Raw genomic sequence first — 22,738 nt, 5'->3', positions numbered from 1 at the left:
ATCCTTCTGTCTCAGTCACCCAAGTACTGGGATTGCAGGTGTGAGCCACCATTTTCTAATTGTATCTATAGATGATACAACCCATGAGGCTGATGAAGTCACTGAGACACTCTAAGTTAATGTAGCCCCATTGCTGAGCCCCACACAGTACACAATAAGCGATAAGTATTAGCTGAGTCTATCAACATTTTTGTACTTCTTGAAATAACCCATACATAAATTATATTGAATATGTTCATGTTTAATACATGGGTTTAAAAATCAGAAGTGTTAAAAATTCTCATTACAAATAACCTGTCATTAAGTCTCCCAAACTTTTTCCATGTGAATCATATCAGCTTTCTTTCAAGATGCATACTTCCCATTGACTCAAAGTATCTTCTGTAATTAGCTCAAATTCCCAAGGTTTCTCATACTTTAATAGGGACTAAACAAACTATCTACTCTTCCCAAGTACAGTTGAAAGTGCTCAGTATATCAAATCAAAAGGCATCAACAGGGCTGGAGAGATGGCTTAGCAGTTAAGCGCTTGCCTATGAAGCCTAAGGACTCCGGTTCGAGGCTCAATTCCCCAGGACCCACATTAGCCAGATGCACAAGGGGGCGCACGCATCTGGAGTTCGTTTGCAGTGGCTGGAAGCTCTGGTGCGCCCATTCTCTCTCTCTCTCTGTCGCTCTCAAATAAATAAATAAAAATAAACAAAAATTTAAAAAAAGGCATCAACAAAGACTTTCACAAAATGCATTTTCAAGTATTTGGAGCATAAAAGAAACGTATACATATTTGAGAGATAGAGGAGTAAGGAAAAAAAGTAACAAACACAAGGGTATGGAAGTGACATGCATTAAGTGCCTGGTGACCCACAATCCTACTTCTAAGGATTTAACCTGAAGACACATATCCACAACATATAAAACAATGCAGGAGTAAGTATTCATCTAGGTGTTATCTGTAGTGACATAATGTTGTAAACCACCTAAAAGTCGATCTACAGATGACTTGTTGAAAAAAACTAGATGAACGGCTTCATGGAGCAATGCCTTTAATCCCAGCACTCGGGAAGCAGAGGTAGGAGGATCGCTGTAAATTTGGAGCCACCCTGAGACTCCATAGTCAATTCCAGGTCAGCCTGGGCTAGAGTGAGACCCTACCTCGAAAAAAAAAAAAAAGGTAGTGAATAATAATAATAAAAATAATATATATTTGGCAATACTTTCTAAGGAATGATAGTGGACAAGCCAGGAGTGGTGGCGCACACATTTAATCCCAGCACTTAGGAGGCAGAGGTAGGAGGATCACCATGAATTCGAGACTACCTTGAGACTTCATAGAGAATTTCAGTTCAGCCTGGGCTAGAGTACGACCCTACCTCAAAAAAAAAAAAAAAAAAAAAAAGGTAGTGAAAAAAAATACAGCAAAAATGGATAAGTACAATGACAACAAACCTACAAAACTTCTAAATAGCAAATGAAATGATCAACAAAAGGCAACTAATTTCCAAGCCATATGCGAGGAAGCTAATATCCAGAATATATAAGAAACTTCTATACCTCAACCACAAACCAATCCAAGAAACAAATGGTCAAAAGAACTTGCATATTCAAAAAATTAAATGAATGACCAAGGAAAGATTTCTTTAAAGTCACAGAAATGTTCATGAGAAGATACTGAGTATCACTGATCCTGTGGGCAATGGCACTCAAAACCACACTGATATCACTTCACACTGATCAGGTTGCCCATTCTGCAAAGAGAAGAAAAGATGTTTTCTTGAGGATCTGGAGAAATAACCCCTGTATTGAAGAAGATCTTCCAAGAAGCAAAACAAATAACAACAACAACAACAAAAAACCCCAAAACCGGGCTGGAGAGATGGCTTAGCGGTTAAGCGCTTGCCTGTGAAGCCTAAGGACCCCGGTTTGAGGCTCGGTTCCCCAGGTCCCACCTTAGCCAGATGCACAAGGGGGCGCACGCATCTGGAGTTCGTTTGCAGAGGCTGGAAGACCTGGCGCGCTCATTCTCTCTCTCTTCCTCTATCTGTCTTTCTCTCTGTGTCTGTAGCTCTCAAATAAATAAATAAATAAAAATTAAAAAAAAACAAACAAACCCCAAAACCTCAAAAAACAAAACCATAAGGAAGCAAGTACAAAGGCCTCAGATATTGGATACAAGGCAGAGCAGGGCTGTTGTCTGTGACAGAAGTGAGACAAGGTGAGCCCTGACATGATGCACACTCTGCCAGGAGGCAATCTGCAGAGTATGACCCAGGGAGGAAAAAGCTAGGAGGAGCCTACCATTTTCACAGACATGAATGGACACAGACAAGCACTGAAGGTGAATAAGGAGAACAGGAATTAGAAAGAAGAATTTCAAGGAGAACTGAACTTATTTATATAGTGGCTGGGTGTGGTGGCATTCACTTTTATCCCAACACTCAGACGGCAGAGGTAGGAGGATTGCTGTGAGTTTGATGCCATCCTGGGACTAGAGAGTGAGCTCCAGTTCAGCCTGAGCTACAGTGAGACCCCTTCCTCCAACCGCTGCAAAAAAAATATTTATACAGTTATTCATGGAATTTTGGCTGTATATAATCTGCACATGATTGAGGAATATATAAAATAGTAAGGCATATACATATATATGTACACACATACATATATATGAATGCTCTAGGATTTTTTTTTTTTTTCTGAGGTAGGGTCTCACTCTAGCCTAGGCTGACCACCAAACTGCCCTCTAAATACTTCTGTCCATATAGTAATGCTTAGAGAAACTTTTCTCAGATAGCAGTGACCATTAGGGAGACCCAAAACTCATCAAACTGCTGAGAAGGGACAGTGGAGTGTTCATTACTAAGTAGGACCTCTGCCCCACACCCTACGAGGCTCAGGAGCTATGGTGGAAGAGGCGGCAGAAAGAATTAAAGAGCCAAAGGAAGGAAAGGAGTGCTTATAATATTGTCTTCCAGGCACAAAGTGGCTGTGACATTCATGACCCCAGAGTCGTTGAGGCTATCTACACAACACTTCAATAACATGAGGGAAAAATGATGACATCCAAATAGAACAAGAACAGCTAAAGAGATGGCTCAGAGGTGAAAGATGCTTGTTGGCAAAGCCTGATATCTGGGTTTTATTTCCCCAGTAACCATGTAAAACCAGATGTACAAAGTGGTTCATGCATCTGGAATATGTTAGCAGTGGCAAGAGGCCTGGGTGCACCCATTTTCATTCTCTTTCCTTGTAAATAAATAAATTTCTTACAAAGATTAACTATAACAGATGCCTAGTTGCACTTGAAGTTGAGATAAGCAAGAAACAAACAAACAAAAAAATCCGAACAGGACTAGCTGGAAAGAAGAGACTCAGTTGAGGTGGGTTAGGGAGGAGGATTTCAACCATGGCATATTGTATTATATGTATGGAGACTGCCAATAAAAACTTTTAAGAAAATGAAATAGCAATTTTTTTTTCCCTGAGGTAGGGTTTCACTGTAGTCCAGGCTGACCTGGAATTCACTATGTAGTCTCAGGGTGGCCTCGAACACATGACCCTCCTACCTATGCCTCCTGAGTGCTGGGATTAAAGGTATGTGCCACCACACCTGGCTGAAATAGTAAAATATTTAACCAAATATATGTAAAACAATGTAACACTGTGAAATATTGCTAGCGGGCTGGAGAGATACTCAGCAGTTAAAGGCGCTTTGCTTGCAAAGCCTAAGAGCCTGAGTTCAATTCCTCAGTACCCATGTAAAGACAGATGCACAAAGTGGCACATGCATCTAGAGTCATTTGCAGTGGCAAGAGGTTCAGGCACACCCATTCTCATTCTCTCTATCTCCCCTTTCAAATAAATAAATAAATAAAAATCTTTTAAAAATTCCAAGATATGGGGCTGGAGAGATGGTTTAGTGGTTAAGCACTTGCCTGTGAAGCCTAAGGACCCCGGTTCAAGGCTCGATTCCCCAGGACCCACATTAGCCAGATGCACAAGGGGGCTCACGCACCTGGAGTTTGTTTGCAGTGGCTGGAAGCCCTGACACGCCCATTCTCTCTTTCTCTATCGGCCTCTTTCTCTCTATGCCTGTCACTCTCAAATAAATAAATTAAATTTTTAAAAAATCCAAAATATTGCTAGGCAATATAAATGTATATAATAAATGTAAGCTGGGTGGGGTTGTGCACACCTTTAATCTCAGCACCGGGGAGGGAGGCAGAGGTAGGAGGATCGCTGAGAGTTCGAGGATACCCTGAGACTACATAGTGAATTCCAGGTCAGCCTGAGCTAGAGTGAAACCCTACCTCAGAAAACAAAACAAAACAAAACAAAAGTATGTAATATGAACTCGCGACAATCCTCCTACCTCTGCCTCCCAAGTGCTGGGATTAAAGGCGTGCGTCACCATGCCCTGCTAAATTATACTTTTATTTTTAGCTGACACATAGTGTAGGTATGCCGAAATACATACACACACATGCAGAAAAAAAAATGAACTGAAACTTCTGAGGCTATTGTAAGAATTAAACTTATTAACAAGATATTAGGTCAGTAGATGATACCTGTTATTTTTGCCTCATCTTTAGACAAAGAATGAAAGAAGAACTACATGAACTGGATCTAGGGAAATCACAGTCTTAACTACTAACTTCAAATAAATACTTGAATTAACTTAATTTTACTTAAATATGAATATTAAAAGCAAAAGATTACTAGAAAACACTAAAGATTAATTGTAGTTGAGGGGATCAAAAAAATAGCTTCCAGAGATATATGGAATTATTAATCTTTGTTTTAAATCTTTTATTTATTGATTTGAGAGAATGAAAGAGACAGAGAGAAAAAGAGGAAGACACAGACAGAGTGAGCATGGGTGTGCCAGGGCCTTCTGCCACTACAAACAAACTCCAGATGCATGCACAATTTTGTGCATTGGGTTTTATGTGGGTCCTGGAGAACTGAACTCAGGCCATAAGGCTTTGCAGGCAAGTGACTTAACCACTGAGCTATCTCTACAGTCCTCAACTGTTTTTTTGAAAGATAGGTCTGAGTTTTCAAAAATGATTATGGTCTAGAATGGAACTAAGGCATATAAGATAGCTGACAGTATGTTTTATGAATTCTGTCATTGTGACCCTAAGGCAAAAGAAATTCTATTAAGTAATTAGCACAACCAAAAATATTTGTTTCCTAACAATTAGTGCCTCTTGAGTATTGCAACATTCTTCAGCCTTGGAATCAGAATGATCATCAGTGCTTTTAGCTTACTGTTTCACCTTGATTTTTAAATAGTACCTTCCAATTACAGAAAATAGCAATAAAATAGTTTTACAAAGTATCTATGATGTCACCAAGAGCACTGCAGCAATCTAACACTCAGACGGAACTATCTGGAGCTGGTGATTCATGCTTGTCTGACAGATGTCATTGTGTTACCCTTGAGCATGTAAAATAGCCTGTGGACTCTGTGGGTTTGCTACAGCATTATAAGGGGCCTTGCCAGTGCCCATTTTTGGAAACAAGAGTATATATTAGCAAAAAAATACTAGAAAAGAGAATGAAAAGTATTAGGAGTATAATGATAGAGCAAGTACTTAGGAGGGAAAAGCCTAATGAGAAAGGAAGACCTGGACCAGGTAATTAAACGTCACGTTAAGGAGTGCAGGCATCATTGTGTAGAGAGAACAGAGCACAGGAAGGCTTCTGAGCAAATGAATGTGATTGTAAGAGCTGATGCCTTATTAAAACTTAGCTACCAGGAGGAGAAAATTGACAACTGAATTTAAATAGGTGCTGAAAACGTGACATCTTAAGCTTCACATTAAGAGTCTTTTTTAAAAAGTTTGTTTATTTTCATTTATTTGAGAGCGACTGGGAGAGAGAGAGAAAAAAAAAAATGGATGTGCCAGGGCCTCCAGCCACTGCAAATGAAATCCAGATGTGTGCGCCACTTTGTGCATCTGGCTTATGCTTATGTGGATCCTGGAGAATAGAGCCTCAAACCGGGGTCCTTAAGCTTTACAGGCAAGCACCTAACCGCTAAGCCACCTCTCCAACCTCACTTTAAGCGTCTTTAACAACATATTAAAAGACTTCTATTACTATTAACTTCACCTTTCAGATGAATGTTCCCTTCATCACTTAATTGCAGCAATTAGGACAATCTGTCAATGATGCTTAAGAGCCAGCCACTTTTAAGATAATGCCATATACTTTAATTCATAACTGAATGATGAAGAATGACTTAGCTACTAAAATAGTTGAAAGATAAGCCAAAGACAGGCAATGTTATAACAGAAAAACCAGTGAGGCACTTCAGGAAAAGCGAGAAGCACACTTAAAACAAATTAAATGCCAAAACCTGGACACAGTAGTAGCATTCAGCAAGCGGTCAGGAGGAAATACAAAGTACAGCAGAATGACTACAGGTCACACTGGTGAAGGACTGGCTCTCACCTCAGATGACTGCTCACTACTGAGTGAGACCGCAAAGACCACAATCTCCTAAGTACTAGAATCCACTATACTTGGTAATAACTATATCAGGCTCTCTTCCTGACAAAATAGCCACATTTTCCTGGTTGGCAAGTATCCTGTTATTATTCCCAACAACGGTTCTTTGGTTATTTTTACTAGTGATTCTTATAATGATGAAGACTGAGTAAGACAACACAAGAAAAGTGAAAAAAAGAAAAGCCCACAAGAAACACAAGAAAAGCCCACAGTGTCTGCTGACCAAGTACTGACTGTGATGATAACAGGGCACTGAGATGAGACAAAAACTCTATCCTAATTCCATTCATTCTATGAATACATATGTATTTGTTTTCTTGAGGTAGGGTCTTGCTCTAGCCCAGGCTGACCTGGAATTCACTATGTAGTCTCAGCAGCTCGCCTTGAACTCATGGCGATCCTCCTACCTCTGCCTCCCGAGGGTTGGGATTGAAGGCCTGTGCCACCCTGCCCGGCTCTATGAATATTTTGGATAGCCTATCATTTGTTGGACATTACTGTATTCATAATGTATAATGCCACCTTCCTGTGTCTTTCTTTTGTAGGCTTTTTTCCTTCTCCCTAATTCTTCTCACTCCTTGGATTTCACCAGGATACGATTCCTCTCACCTGTATTTTTAGTCTAGCTTTGTCCTCGGATAAGTAACCTGAATATGCAAGTGCCTACTGAACCATATGTTGTCTATTAAATCGACCTACTTCTATTTATATCTCCACTTGAGGGCAAGCTACAATCTTCCCTAAATTAGACCAGTGCAAGAGCCTCTTGTTTTTTTTTTTTCTCAAGCACAGACAGAGACAAGAGAATGGGCCCACTAGGGCCTCCAGCTGCTGCAAATGAATTCCACAACATGCACAATGTTGTGCATTTGGCTTTATGTGGGTACTGAGGAATCAAACCTAGGTCATTAGGTAGGCTTTGCAGGCAAAGACCATAACCACTTAGCAATCTCGCCAGTCCGTTTTCATTTGCAGTGGCTGGAGGCCCTAGCATGCCCATTCTCTCTCTATCTGCCTTTTCCTCTCTCTCTCTCTCTCTTTCTTTTTTTTTTTTTTTTTTTTTTTTGATTTTTCGAGGTAGGGTCTCACTCTAGCTCAGGCTGACCTGTAATTCACTATGGAGTCTCAGGGTGGCCTAGAACTCACGTCAATCCTCCTACCTCTGCCTCTCGAGTGTTGGGATTAAAGGCATGTGCCACCACACCCGGCTTCTCTCTCTCAAATAAATAAAAAAAAATATTTTAAAAAGGAATCGTAGGCCCATTAACAGGCACTCAACATTCTTCCTCTGTTTCCTCAATTATAGGCAAAGCCTATCAAGTCACTTCCCTGCTTTCAGTTTTGCTTCTCCTCAATCTACTGCATACTGAGCGATCTTCCTAAAATGTTCCTCGGGAGACAGAATATGACGGGCATCATCTTAGTATTTATCTGGGATGTTTTCTCATTTTATTGGAACACTAAACACGAGGTCCACAGTTTTACAGGTAAAAACTCAGAGAGAGTAGGTTGGTAGCAGAACAAGCATGTTTGAATTTATAAAGCATTTTCATAATCACTCCTCTCGGTATGAAGAATAAAGTAAGCTAGGAAGAGCAACATGCACAAGTGTTATCATACCTAAGATATGCACTGGGCCCAGAAAGAAGAAACTATGCGACCTTGTACTCACTCTGTAGTCATCGTTATCCTTAACTGTATGCATCAGGAATTACAATAATGTTCTAAGAGATCTATCACTTATAGCAATAAAAACAGAAGGATATGTGGTCTGTGAAAGAAGAAAAACCACCATAAAATTCACTGTGGCAAATGAAAACTGTAACTGAAAGGAGAGGCAAGAAAGAGAGAGAGGTTCAGAGAAAACTCAGTGGTTTTTCGAAGTAAAAAATATTACTCATTCATCTGCCCAGAAATTCTAGAAAATCCACACAGAAGCATGCCAACAAACACCCAAAGAGCCAGAAAAGAATAAAGAATCATCCTTCGCCTTTACTATTTCCAGTACACTTTATAAAAAGCAAAAGCCCTCAAGGCAGTCAACATCTGCCCATCAACACCTATCAGCAGCAACATCAAAAACACAAGGCAAAGGTCAAGTCAAAGTTTATTGACAATGATGAACTATGACAGCCTCTATTAAATTACCCCTTCCTTCAAGGTGTGTGTGATCAAAGCAGCAAAAGATATTTTCACTCAGTCACATAACAAGCTATTTGTTGAGATTGAAACATCTGGTCAATATCTCCTAACACTGCAATTTCATGCACAGTTAGCACCGGGGCACGTTTCTTCTCTTCTTCTTACAGGGTCTCTAAGAGTGGCGCATATGGCTGATCATTTCATTCAAAAAGGATTCAATTCAAGGCATTACACACAATCGTCTGCGCTTTGTGGTGTTTTAAGTCTACCTGCCATCGTTTTCCATCTCCACTGCTGACTGCTGTTCTCTATAAAAGCCTGCAAATATGACAGAGCACTTAAAGCTTAACAGCTTTCCTCTACTGGAGTTAGAAAGCAGTTATGGCAAGGGAATCTGTACGGTGGCAGGTCGTTTTCTATTGTCAAGAACTCCCAGTACATTAAACGATTTACCATTTTATTTAGCAAAGATCCAGTACACATTAGAAAAGTACTTTTTTAATGTCAAATCAAATACTTTACCTTGGCACAGTAGATCTATGAAAGTCTATTCTCTTGGCTATACTTTTAAGTTATAATAACTTGAAAACAGGACCATAAAAATAGTTTAAAAATTAATTTTAGTAGGAGTTTTCAGAATATTTGCTTAACTTGATAAAGAACAATCCTATGAGAGAAGAGAATAGGGATGCCACAATTTTATCAGCTCCATATGCTGAAAATTTTCCACTTGAAATTCATGCATTTGTTGCCATGGTAACAGAGCCCTTTCTTAAACACTTACAGTAGTAAACCTGAACTCACACCATAGATTTCCCTGTTTCCATTTCTTCCTTTGGGATTATAGCTTCAAGGGAAAACTGGAGAGGGAACAGGGAAGATGTTTAAAACCTCTGTTTAGTATTTCCTTTGACATACCTTCCTGACAACATGACTGTATGCATATGAACAGTTATTTTCTAAAATGTAAGGATTTATCTAGTCTTTAACAGTGAAGTAGATTTTAATAGAAAAATGCAATCATGATTAAGCATTGCTATGATCACCTGACAAAAGCGATACACAATGGCTAATTAAGGAGAGGATATCCAAATGACATGGTTGAACTGAAACCCAAGCTAGATCTCATGTCCTGAACTGAGACTCTGCATAGATTGTAAATACGTTAGCTGTGCCTTGCTCACAAATTCAGTGAGAAAATACAATCTGATAATATCCATTGGCTGTTCTAAGGGTCAGTCACACTGCTGTCATAGGTGTCCCACATCTAAATGGACCACCACCACCACTCAAAACACAGAGAAAACAAAACAAAATGTGCCAAGTGTAGTCATGGATCCCCATGGTCCCAGCACTCAGGAGGGAGGAAAAGAAGGATCACCGAGAGTTTGAGGCCAGCCTGCGCATATAGTGAGAAATTATGGCCTGGATATCCATGACCTCGCAGTGCTTGGCACTACCTACACAAAACCATCATAATAGGAGGAAAAGATCATGACATCAAAATAAAAGAGAGACTGATTGAGGAGGGGGGATATGATGCAGAGTGGAGTTTCAAAGGAGAAAGTGGGGGGGGGAAGAGGAGGGAAAACCATGGGATATTGTTTACAATCATGGAAGTTGTCAACAAAAAACAAACAAAACAAATATAAACTCAACACCAGTGCAACAAAAGATATATATATATGATTATATATTTATTAGAGACAGAGAGAGGGAGGGAGAGGGAGAGAGAGAGACAGAGAGAGTGAGAATGGGCATGCCAGGGCCTCTAGCCACTGCAAACAAACTCCAAATGCATGCGCCCCTTTGTGCATCTGGCTAACGTGGGACCAGGAGAATTGAACCAGGGTCCTTAGGCTTCACAGGCATGCACTTTAACCGCTAGGCCATCTCTCCATCCCCCACAAAAGATTTTTAAGAAATACTATGAAGAAAAAAAATAACCATCTCTCTCTATCAAATAAAAAAAAAGGGGGGGTGGGGATGGAGAGATGGCTTAGCAGTTAAACGACTGCCTATGAAGCCTAAGGTCCCTGGTTAGAGGCTCAATTCCCCAGGACCCACATTAGCCAGATGTACAAGGGGGCGCATGTGTCTAGAGTTTGTTTGCAGTAGCTGGAGGCCCTGATATACCCATTCTCCCCCCCCCCCCCGCCTCTCTGTCTGTCATTCTCAAATAAATAAATAAAAATAAGCAAAAATAAATTTTTTTTGGTTTTTTTTTGAGGTAGGGTCTCACTCTGGTCCAGGCTGACCTGGAATTAACTCTGTAGTCTCAGGGTGGCCTTGAACTCATGGCGATCCTCCTATCTCTGCCTCCCAAGTGCTGGGATTAAAGGCATGCGCCACCACGCCCGGCAACAAAAAATTTTTTTAAAAGGGGGGTTGAAAGGGTGGCTGGGGAGAGAGCTTAGCTATTAAAGGAGCTTGCTTGTAAAACCTGCCCACCCAGGTTCAATTCTTCAGCACTAACGGAAAACCAAATGTTCAAAGTGACATGTACATCTGGAATTCACGTGCAGTATAAGAGGACCTGTCACACACATCCTCATTGTCTTTTAAATCAACAAAAACAAATGCAAGGACAATGTAGGAGAGGGAGCCAAAAAAGAAAACTACTTAATTAAGGTCATTTAAGTAGACATAAGATGTGCAAATAAGATAATCAGGCAAAGAATGAGTTTGGGAAACTTCCCAAATCAAGAGAAGACCAACATCTCAAAGGCAAAAAACAACTTTTGCATACAGCAATATTTGAACACTGGAGCTGCTGCAGTGCAGTGAGGGAGCTATTGGTTCTAAATTATGCAAGCCTTGCTGGCTGAGGTAAGGAGAATAAATTTTATTCAAAGTGTAATAGGGCTTTTAATTGAATTATTTTAACAAAACTGAAATTATCAAATAATACAATTAGAGAGGCAGCAGGACCACTTAGGAGTGTGTAAATCACATTCTACGTCCCATCCAATGGAAAAGTTATTAGCTCTAGCTTAAACTGTTTCTAGATTCCAGCCATTGTTCACTGATTTCACTGTTAGTATGCATCTAAGTTACCATCACTTGCCTACACTCTTGTAGTAGTTTCCTAATCTATTTGCTTCCAACCTGGACTTGACACACAGATATTCTCATCCTCTGAGCCGCTCACCTGCTCAAAACCCTGCAGTGCTCTCCACTAAGTGAGAGGCAAAATCCTGATGACAGTCCAGGAGGCCCTAGCGCACGAAGCCGTTCCCAGTGCCTCGGGGACCTCACAGCCACCCAGCACCCTCCACCTCTCATGACCCCTTTGTGTACATCTTTTTGTTTACATTTCACATTTATTTATTTATTTATTGGTTTTTTTTTCGAGGTAGGGTCTCACTCTAGCCCAGGCTGACCTGGAATTAACTCTGTCATCTCAGGGTGGCCTTGAACTCACGGCAATCCTCCTACCTCTGCCTCCCGAGTGCTGGGATTAAAGGCATGCGCCACCACGCCCGGCTTTCACTTTTATTTTTAAAATAATTTATCTATCAATCAATCTATTACTTATTTATGTGTGTGGGGGGGGTAGACAGACAGAGAGAGAGAGAAAGAGAGAGAGGGTATGGGTACACCAGGGCCTTCTGACACTGCAAATGAACTCCAGACTCACGTGCCACTTTTGTGTACCTGGCTTTACCTGAGTACTAGGGTCTCAAACCCAGGCTGCCAGTCCTTGAAAGTATCTTTAACCACTGAATGCCTCCAGCCCTGCTTTTCTTTTTGTTGGTTTTTTAAAATTGTATGTATGTATGTATGTATGTGTGTGTGTGTTAGAGAGTGCACATGCATGTGCCAGGGCCTCTAGCCAATGCAAACGAACTCCCGACGCATGTGCCACCATGGGCATCTGGCTCATGTGGGTTCTGGGGAATTGAGACTGGGTCCTTAGGCTTCGCAGGCAAGTGCCCAACCACTAAGCCATTTGTCCAACCCCGCTTTTATTTTTATTTTAATTTCAAGATATTTTATTTTTATTTATGTGAGAGAGAATGAATGGGCACGCCAGGGCTTCCAGCCACTGCAAACGAACTCCAGATGTGCATGCCCCCTTGTGCATCTGGCTTACGTGGGTCCTGGGGAGTCGAACCTAGGTCCTTTGGCTTTATAGGCAAGTGCCTTAACTGCTAAGCTATCTCTCCAGGGGATCCCCCCCCGACTTTCATTTTTAAATTGATTTATCTATACTTTTCATACATGTACACAGTATACTTTGATAATTCCTTCCCATTACCTTGTCTCCCCTCCCCATCCCTCTGCCACTGCATCCCTGCTTCCCAACTAGTCCATCTATGCTGATGATGCCTTTTTATGTCCTCCTCCCCTACCCGTGAGAGAATGTTGGTAACTCCAGATGCTGTGAGGTCATGAAGGTGACAGTTACTTCATGTCCAGGAATAGTAGTGCAAAGCCCTCCTCCTTGTCCCCTGGCTGTTACATTCTTTCTGAGCCTTGGAGGGCCATGTGAAAGATAATTCATTTAGTGCTGAGCACTCAGCAGTCACTTATTCGCAGCATTTTCAGGAATTCCGAGTCTTCCAAGTAGTCACCATCAACTTCTCTGACCCAAGGTGAGAACATTTGTGCAAGTCTTTACTCAGCTCTCACCTTCGTCATGAACATCTGTTTAATTCTGCAAAACGTTCCTTCTTGACCAACATGCTTCATGAATCTCTCTTCTGCTTTATGCCCCTATTGCTTATCAGCACCTAAGCTGCTTCAATATTACACTCATTGTATTTCATCTCTATAACTAAAATAGGAGCAACATGAAGGCAGGATCTGTAATATATGCTAGCACCCGACACAAAAAAGATCTCATTAACAGATCAAAACTAAGAAATTAGACGAATATTTAAACAGATGGAAAACTATATTTTTTGGTAATTTTTTTATGAGAGAGTGAATAAGCAAGCTAAAGAGAGAGAATTGGTGCACCAGGGCCTCCAGCCCCTGCTCTATGTGCATACTGGGGAATTGAACTCTGGTCTTTAGGGTTCGCTGGGATAACTGAGAGGTTAAAGGCACTAGTTAAAGGTGCTTGCTTACAAAGCCCACCCGCCTGGGGTTTGATTCCCTAGTGTCCACATAAAATCTGATGCAGAAAGTAGCACTGGTGGGCCCCTACTCCAGTTCTCTCTCACTGCACACACATAAGTACACCAAACTTTAAAAATATTTTATTTATTTATGTATTTGAGAGAGAGTAAGAGGCAGATATATACAGAGAGCGAGAGAGGGGCATGCCGGGGCCTCTAGTCACTGCAAACAAACTCCAGATGCATGCAACACCGTGAGCATCTGGCTTTACATAGGTACTGGGGAATCAAACTCTGGTCCTTGGGCTTTTCAGGTAAGTGCCTCAACCACTGAGCCATCTCTCCAGCCCCATAAAAGTATTTTTGTTTTAATTTGTATTGTGGGGACTCGGGAGATGGCTCAGAGGATAAAGTGCTTTCTAGCACATGTCTGAGTTCGGATCCCCACACCTTATGTAAAAGCTATAAAAGCCACAGGTAGTGGGCTTCTATAATCCCAGCAAGCCATCTACGAGATAGGAAATGTTGGCAAGACAATTTCGCAGATGCTTGAAAAGCTAGTCTGGTGAACAAAGAAAGGTCCTGTGTCAAATAAGGTAGAAAGCAAGGTCCAACACTAGAGCTGTGCTCCGACTTCTGCACATGTGCCATGGTGCACATACACCCACATTCACACTCACATACACCAAAAAAGAAAAAAATATATAAGATAATATTATTGTGGTTTTGTGTCATTAATTAATTAACTATTTTTAAACAGGTCCAGGAAGGAAACTCCTTTATTTTTAAATTTTATTTGAGAGAGAGATAGAAAGAGGCAGATATAGAGAGAATGGGTGCACCAGAGCCTTCAGCTGCTGCAAATGAACTTCAAATACATACGCCACCTTATGCATCTGGCTTACATGGGTCCTGGGGAATCAAACTTGGGCCCTTTGGCTTTGCATGCAAATGCCTTAATCACTAAACCTAACTGCTAAGCCACCTCTCCAACCTTTAGGTCTTTTGTTTTGTTTTGTTGTTTTGTTTTTTCGAGGTAGGGACTCACTCTAGTCTAGACCAACCTGGAATTCACTATGTAGTCTCAGGGTAGCCTCAAACTCATAGTGATCCTCCTACCTCAGACTCCTGAATGCTGGGATTAAAGGCATGTACCACCATGCCCGTTTTTTGTGTCTTTTTTTTTTTTTTTTGGAGAAAAGTTTTATAATAACTCAAGAATGTAGCCCAGGTTTGACTTGAACTCTGAACATTTGTGGGTGTGCATCACCACAGCTGGCTGGTCATTCTTAGAAATGACAAAATATTCTGGAATTACTTCAAAGAAATATTAAAAAATCAAATTTGGTAGATATTATTGAAGCCAAATGCCTAAATAAATAAGTGCATGAGTTTCATTATACTATTCTATTTCTTTATAGGTTCAACATTTCCTACAGTAAAAAATTTACAGAAGAAACTAAATGAAAAACTTGTAGAAAAAAGGCAAACACTCTAAAACATTATTGTAAAAAATGTTATTTCTTCCCCTAAATATATAAATTAAAATGTGATATGTTGAAAACACCAATGTGACTCCTAATTCATCAGGAGAGATTGCACTGCAAGAAAGTATATTCTAAAAAATATGAGGAATAATGACTAGGGTGTAAAAGGGAAATTTTAAAACTATGTATTATAGCATGATATTTGGCAACTGTAACTGAAACAATTTGGAGAAAAATATTTTAATTTTCACACCTTTACCAAAAATGTAAGACAAAACAAAAACAAATGAACAATAACTTCAGAATATGATAAATCCAGCAATTTATTAAAGCAATTCTAAGATAGGAACAGATTTCCTACCTATGGCTTAAAAGAAGATCACTATTTCAAAAAGAGAATTTTCCCTATCTGCCTCTTTCTCTCAAGTAAATAAATAGATTTTTTTTTTTTTTTTTGAGGTAAGGTTTCACTCTAGCCCAGGTTGACCTGGAATTCACTATGGAGTCTCAGGGTGGCCTCGAACTCACGGCAATCCTCCTACCTCTGCCTCCCAAATGCTGGGATTAAAGGCGTGCACCACCACGTCCGGCTAGAAATATTTTTTTAAAGGGCTGGAGAGATGGCTTAGTGGTCAAGGCACTTGCCTACAAAGTCTAAGGACCCATTCCCCAGTACGCATGTAAGCCCAATGCACTGGGTAGTTCATGTGTCAGGAGATCGTATGCAGTGGCAAGAGGTCCTGGTGTACCCATTCTCTCTCTCCATATACCACCTTCTCTCTCAAATAGATATACAACTAAAAATACACAGTTGGAAAAGTCAGCTGGGCGAGGTGGCACACGCCTTTAATCCCAGCACTTGGGAGGCAAAGGTAGGAGGATCATTTTGAGTTTAAGGCCACCTTGAGAATACATAGCAAAATCCAGGTCAGCCTGGGCTACAGCAAGACTCTACCTTGAAAAAAAGAAAAAAAAGGAAATGTATAAAGCGGTGTGTGTGATGGTATAGAAGTATGTGGTATGTGTACATAGTAATAGGTGGGTGGTGCTTGTATGTTAATGTAGGATTTGGGGGTTCAGAAGCAGTCCCCCAAATTTGGGGTCTTGTCCTATTTTTTTGTTGTTGTCGTCTTGTCTTCAAGGTAGGGTCTTATTATAGCCTAAGCTGACCTGGAATTCACTATGTAGTCTCAGGGAGGCCTCAAACTCATGGTGATCCTCCTACCTCTGCCTCCCAAGTGCCGGGATTAAAGATGTGTGCCACCATGCCAGGCTATCTTGTCCTACTTTTTTCAAACTTTATTTTAATTTTATTTATTTGAGAGAGAAAGAGGGAGGGAGAGAGGGAGAATGGGCACACCAGGGACTCCAGCCACTGCAAACGAACATCAGATGTATGTGCCCCCTTGTGCATTTGGCTCACATGGATCCTGGGGAATCAAGCTGAGGTCCTTTGGTTTTGCAGTCAAACACCTTAACTGCTAAGCCATCTCTCCAGCCCTTAAAAAATTTTTTTAACTTTATTTTTATTTTATTTATTTGAGAGAGAGAGGCAGAGAGTTGTCCTATTTTTAACAAAGGATTAAAAAAAAAAAACAGAGTTGGAGAGATGGCTAAGTGGTTAAGCACTTGCCTGGGAAGCCTAAGGAGCCCGGTTTGAGGCTCGATTCCCCAGGACCAACGTTAGCCAGATGCACAAGGGGGCGCAGTGGAGTTCGTTTGCAGTGACTGGAGGTCCTGGCGTGCCCATTCTCTCTCTCTCTCTCTCTCTGTCGCTCTCAAATAAATAAATAAAAATGAACAAAAAAAAGTTTTTTTTAAAAAGACCCAAGAATGATAAGTTGTTATACATTATTAGGTTTATTTAGGGAGGAATCACAAATTGTGGGGTTGTCTTAAGGGAAACTGGGGTCTAGGGTGAAGGCTAGCGCAGAGCCACAAGCACGTGGGCGGCAGGACACACGTGCTCATGTGGAAAGCACACAGAGTTCAGGAGATCCACTTAAAGAAATGGAGGTTTCTCAGGGAAAGGCTGGAGCGGAGCAGCAAGCACGGGAGACAAAACCTAGGCGCCCGTGTAGGGGTCACAGCCTCCGCCCCGAGCCTCCCCGATGAAGAAAGTTCAGAGCACAAATGCTGATGGATTAAGGACGAAGAGCAGAGGGAAAATTCCAGAGCAAAGACAAGAAATTCAGGTGAGAAATGAGTAGTAAAGGGAGTTACACCCATGGCTACCCCGAGGTCAGAGAAACCACACAGGTAACAGGCTCAGAGTTGGAGAAAGAACCCAAGTGGAACAGCTGGAGTGTAAGGGAAATACGCGCAGGGTAGATTCAGAGACCAGAGGAAATCACCCATGTAGCTGAAGTGAGAAGTTACCCCAAACTATGAAGCAGAGGCAAGCAGAAAAACGACTCTCTGCTCTCCAACAGGGTGGGGGCAGGGGGAGCCAGACTCATGTGTATTCAAGCAGAGATCACAAAGCCGAGTGAGTGAGGGGAGGCTGACAGAGAAAAAAGGATGAAAAAAGAGCCTTTTTAGTCCATTTAAAAATGCATTCTTTCATCAAATTCAGGTATGTAAAGGGGAAAGCCCGATTGGTTTGCAGATTTGAAGGGCAGATCCCAGGGCTAGCCCACCTGGGTCGTGAAGGCTGCCCATCTAAGTAGTGCGCCAGCTGCTGGGCAGCAGGAGGCACTGCAGTTGTTGTGGGTGAGTCTCAATCAGAAACGGGATCCACTCCTGCCAAGGCGAGGGGGCATGGGTTCGCTCTGGGCCTCTGTTCCTAACTGAGACTGCCTAAAAGTACCTAGCTTTCTCCCATTTCTCCTTCCATATGTGTATATGTGCATGGGGCGAGGTATGTGTGTGCCTATGTCGGAGTGTGTGGCTGTACGTGTGAGTGTGCATCAGTAATATATGAACCACTCTCTAAAATCAGTAGGGAAAAGATCTCCAGGTACCTGTCCCAGGTTGATAATGATTGATGGGGTGGGTGGCCACAAACGTAAGAAATGATAAATAATTCTCAGTGTAAGTGAAGATGACAAGGTCTTCAAATGCAGAGAAAGCTCGACACAGTGAACAAGTAAGGAGCACTTTGCAAACAAAAAGGCTATTTTTATTAGCTATCAAGTAGTAACTAGGTATTAAATATGCCACTGTTGGCGCTACGTCTGATTTGTTTTGTTCTTTAATTTCTGGTATAATGTGAGGATGCCATAAAGTCCTTCAAGAAGTTCCCACTGAGGGGCTGGAGAGATGGCTTAGCACTTAAGGTGCTTGCCTGTGAAGTCTAAGGACCCAGGTTCCATTCCCCAGTACCACATAAGCCAGCTGCACAGGAAGCTCCCACTAGCCACTCTCGTGGCACTGCAAATATCTCTACTACTCCAGCCCCCAACCCCACTGACGCTGAAGAGACAGCTTTGGCCTCACTATCCACCAGATAGAAGTAGGTGTTAATGTATCCTGGTGAGCTAATGCCAGGTGAATTGAAAGATAATTGCTCAGGCATATTTTACACCTCTAGAGAGCCCACACTTAGCCTGCCAGTATGTGCTATTAAAAAAAAAAAGAAAGAAGTTTTTAGGGCTGGAGAGATGGCTTAGTGGTTAAGGTGTCTGCCTGCAAAGCCAAAGGATCCCGGTTCGATTCTCCAGGACCCAAGCGAGCCAGATGCACAAGGGGGTACATGCGTCTGGAGTTTGTTTGCAGTGGCTGGATGCCTTGGTGTACCCATTTTTTTTCTCTCTCTTCCCCCCCTTCTCTCTTTCAAATAAGTAAATAAATAAATAAATAAAAATATCTAAAAGAAAGAAGTTTTAAAAAATAGGGTATGCAGGATGGAGAGATGGTTCAGTGGTTAAAGACACTTGTTTGCCAAGCCTGACTGCCCGGGATCAATTCCCCAGTACATACAAAAAAACAGATGCACAAAGTGGTGCAAGTATTTGATATTCGTTTTGAGTGACTGGAGGCCCTGGTGAAGCCATATTCACTCTTTCACTCCTTTTCCTCTTGAAAAAAAAAGTATATATTATATATAGGGTTTTCGAGGTAGGGTCTTGCTCTAGCTCAGGCTGACCTGGAATTCACTATGTAGTCTCACAGTGGTCTAGAACTCCAGCAATACTCCAACCTCTGCCTCCCAAGTGCTGGGATTAAAAGCATTCACCACCATAACCAGCTGAAAAAAATTTTTTAAACTTTTTAAAAAAAGTTTATTTGAGAGAGAGAGAGAGGGAAAGAACAGGCACATCAGGGCCTCTAGTCATTGCAAACAAACTCCAGACACATGTGCCACCTTGTGCATCTGGCTTATGTGGGTACTGGGGAAATTGAACCTTGGTCCTTAAGCTTCACAGGCAAATGCCTTAAGCACTAAGCCATCTCTCCAGTCGCTGAAAATATTTTAAAAATATTTTTATGTATTTATTTGAGAGAGAGAAGAAGAGGCGGGGGGTGGGGGGCAGAGAATGGGCATATCAGGACCTCTAGCCACTGCAAATGAACTCCAGATACACATGCCACCTTTTGCAGCTGGTTTACATGTGTGCTGGGGAATGGAACCTGAGTCCTTAGGCTTTGCAGGCAAGTGCCTTAACCACTAACCCATCTCTCCAGCCCTGAAAAAAAAGATTTTTTTTTTTAAATAGGGAATGATAGCTGGGTGTGGTGGTGCATGCCTTTAATCCCTGCACTCGAGAGGCAGAGATAGGAGGATTGCCGTGAGTTCAAGGCCATCCTGAGACTACAGTGAGTTTCAGGTCAGCCTGGGCTACTGTGAAACCCTACCTCAAAAAACCAAAAAAAAAAAAAAAAAAATCTGCCAAGCAAGATGCCATTTTCTTATGGGAAAAAGATCAGAATAGTGTTATCAGTTAGAGGGGTTAGTAATATATATCTTTCTTTGTAAGCCTAAAAATAGACAACTGGAAACAATGTTGGTAATTTAGTTCGTGTGTGTGTGTGTGTGTGTGTGTTATTTAATGAGAAACAGAGAGAGGGAAGGGGGGAGGAATTGGTGAACAAGGGCCTCCAGCCACTGCAATCAAACTCCAGATGCGTGTAGCACCTTGGGCACATTTGCAAGTACCTTGTGCTTCTGGCTTACATGGGATTTGGATCCTTAGGTTTCACAGGGAAGTGCCTAAACTGCTAAGAAACTTCTCCTGCCCGTAATTTATTTATTTATTTTTTTAAAATTTATTTATTTGACAAAGAAAGAGAGGGAAGGAGAGAGAGAAGGAGGGAGCAAGACAAGAAGGGAGAGAGAGAACATGCTAGGGCCTCCAACTGCAGACATATACCTCCCTTTGTGCATCTGGCTGTGTGTGGGGAGTGGGGAATAGGACCTGGGCCATCAGACTTTGCAAGCAAGTGCCTTTACCTGCTGAGCCATCTCTCCAGCCCTAGCTTTTATTTTTATGATTAAATTATACAGAGTTCTTTTAGCGAAAAATATTTACAATCACAAAGTTTATGGAATGGGACTGAAGAGATGGCTCGGTGGTTAAAGGACTTGCTTATAAAGCCTAACAGTGTGGATTTGATTCCCCAGTACCCATGTAAAGTCGGATGCACAAAGTAGGGCATACATTTGGACTTTGTTTGCAGTGGCAAAAGGCCCTGGAGCCCCCACACTCTCTCTTAAATAAGTGATAGTTAACTTTTATCAGGAGTTAAGATCTATTTCAGGAGCATGGCAATATGTTTGTGTCAGAAGTTTTGTTTAATTCTATGATATTTCTAAATTGATTTGTTTAAATAACTTTTGCAAATGGGGGAAAAAATGTTTAGGGCTGAAGAGATGGTGCAGTGGTTAAAGCACTTGCCTGCAAAGCCAAAGGACCCAGATTCAATGCCCCAAGACCCATGTAAGCCAGAAGTGCAATGTACCTCATGTGTCTGGACTTTGTTTGCAGTGGCTAGAGGCCCTGGTGAGTCCATTCTCTCTATCTGCTCCCCCTCAAATAAATAGATAAATAAATAAATGTTGAAAAACAGAAAGTTTATGGGAAATGTTAGTATTTCAGCTATAGTATCATCACAATAAAAATGCACCTGTCATGGAATTCAGACACTTGTTAATCCAGGAAGTGTCTATCAAACTCACAGCACATCTAAAAGATGTGTGCGCGAGAATAAGCATGAATGAACCATTGAGGTTTAGTGGAGGTAGAGAAGGGGAAATAATAAAAATGCAAATGAGACTGGGGATATGGCTCAGTGAATAAAGTCTTTTCCATTCAAGTGTGAGTTCGGATCCCCAGAATTCTTATAAAATCTGGACACTGTGGCAGGCATCCGTACCCTCAGCACACCTGGGGTGAGAAGGTAGGTGGAGGTGGGAGAATCTCTCGGGCAGCTTGCAGACAAACTAGTCTAGTGACCACAGCAGTGACAAGAGACCCTTGTTAAACAAGGTGGCAAGTGAGAACCAAAAACTAAACTTACCCTCTGACCTCTACCCGGGAGCCTGGAGCACACATGCAGCCGCAACCATCAACATGAACATGTACACGTGCATCAAATGTGCAATGCACCCCAATACGTCATACATGGCCACACACACATACACACATTCATCACACACATCGCACACAGAATACACCACCCTACAACATACAAACAGTGCTACACACAGGTATGAGCAAAACATTCTGAAAATACCAGGGAGTTAGGAGTAATGAAAAGGTCACAGAGAAATGACATAAATGCTAGTTCTTGAAGCATAAAGATTTTTACCACACTGAGAACAAGTGAACTAAACTGAGGTGAACTGGACTCCGAGAAAATTAAACGTGCCAAACCGCAGAGGGATATTTCACAGCTTACTCAGGGAATTAGCAAAGCATGGGGTTCACGAGAGCATCTTTTGTGAAGGACTAGTGTTGCATGGCGCTGAGAAGCAGGCTGGGATGAAGGAGCTCCAGGATCAATCTAAATTTCAGAAAGAACTGGGCAGCAAAACACAAAGAACTGAAATAACATGCGGAGATAGGTAATGCGTGGGCTGGAGAGATGGCTTAGTGGGTAAACCACTTGCCTGCAAAGCCAAAGACCCACGTAAGCCGGATGCACAAGGGGGCGCATGTGTCTGGAGTTTGTCTGCAGTGACCAGAGGCCCTGGAGTGCCCATTTTCTCTATCTGGCACCCCCTCAAATATATAAATTGAATTTAAAAAAAAAAAAAAAACTCTCTACAAGTTCTCTCCCATCTCTGCAGGATTTTCATCTGATTTCAGTTTGGACTATCTGACTATCTTAAGGTGTTTACATAGCCACAAGCCTTAGAAGATGGAATTTCACTCCTTGGAGTGAAATTCAAGTAGGTTTTCAAGAAGGCTTAGGGGCGTGGCTGTTCCTAAATTCAGGATTCCTCAACTATGAACTTATCTCTCAGCATGGCTTCTCCCTAGACCAGCTTCATGGAGGTAGAACCAAGCAGATAACCAGGGGGATGATGAGGCTTAAGCTGCCGGCTGTGTCCAAAGGACTAAATTTCTTTGTCCTTGACCTAGAAGA

General features: G+C 41.7%; 1 protein-coding gene across 2 annotated transcripts in view; it reads right to left on the bottom strand.

Annotated features, from left to right (window-relative positions):
• Adk (adenosine kinase) overlaps positions 1-22,738 on the bottom strand; it is a 486,906-nt gene that overhangs the window by 264,471 nt on the left and 199,697 nt on the right. The window lies entirely within an intron of this gene.

The sequence above is a fragment of the Jaculus jaculus genome, chromosome 18 (genome assembly GCF_020740685.1).
Source record: "Jaculus jaculus isolate mJacJac1 chromosome 18, mJacJac1.mat.Y.cur, whole genome shotgun sequence".
Classification (NCBI taxonomy): Eukaryota; Metazoa; Chordata; class Mammalia; order Rodentia; family Dipodidae; genus Jaculus; species Jaculus jaculus.
The sequence above is the reverse complement of the archived record's forward strand: the minus strand, read 5'-3'. Positions and strand labels throughout refer to the sequence as shown.